This window comes from Hippocampus comes, unplaced genomic scaffold (genome assembly GCF_001891065.2).
Source record: "Hippocampus comes isolate QL1 unplaced genomic scaffold, H_comes_QL1_v1.1 scaffold3772, whole genome shotgun sequence".
Taxonomy (NCBI): Eukaryota; Metazoa; Chordata; class Actinopteri; order Syngnathiformes; family Syngnathidae; genus Hippocampus; species Hippocampus comes.
The window spans coordinates 1-636 of NW_017808238.1; the positions used below are offsets into that span (position 1 = coordinate 1).

The following is a 636-nucleotide window of genomic DNA, read 5'->3' on the forward strand; positions in this document are numbered from 1 at the left end:
AATGATTGCCAAATCAACAAAAGCTGTAAATCAGGGGTGTCAAATTCATTTTTTCACGGGCCACTTTGGAGTTACGTCTTCCCTCAGAGTACACCCACACACACACGCACACTCTCTCTCACTTACATTGCATAGCCATAAGCGGAGTCCAGACTTCCAAGATGGCACTTCTGAGTAGCGAATGACATCATGTCTGCCAGACTGCGGAAACCAAAACGCTGGGAATAGCATTGTGATGTGACGGTGATGCTGTAAGATGATATGCCCTGAGAGAACACACACACACATTCATACAAACACACACCCATGTGGTTAATTGATAAAAATGCAGTCAACATTTCCGGATGATAGGAACACTTTTGAGGGTGAAATTTAGCCGTCAACGCTCGTAGTTGCTGAGCAAATATAAAAGCCATGACTAACCTGTTAATGATTCTGTAATGAGTGCTGTTGTCTGAAAAAAAAACAATGGCGGCTATTTACAAAGCATCTGGAAAGGATATGATAGCGTTTCACATTTCGTCCTACACATAATAAAAATGATTGAAATGTCTTGACCTTGTTTGGATCTTCACGACTTCCAGGTGACAGGCGAGAGTTCTCTGTGGCGGCGAGCAAGCGCATCATGGAGGTGGT

The 636-nt window shown here is 43.4% G+C and overlaps 1 long non-coding RNA gene across 1 annotated transcript; it reads right to left on the bottom strand.

Annotated features, from left to right (window-relative positions):
• Nucleotides 1-6: 6 nt before the first annotated feature.
• LOC109508251 (uncharacterized) lies at nt 7-636 on the bottom strand. The gene is made up of 3 exons (XR_002166626.1): nt 559-636; nt 424-490; nt 7-266 (listed from the first exon to the last, which is right to left on the bottom strand). It is a non-coding gene; the product is annotated as an uncharacterized LOC109508251 (long non-coding RNA).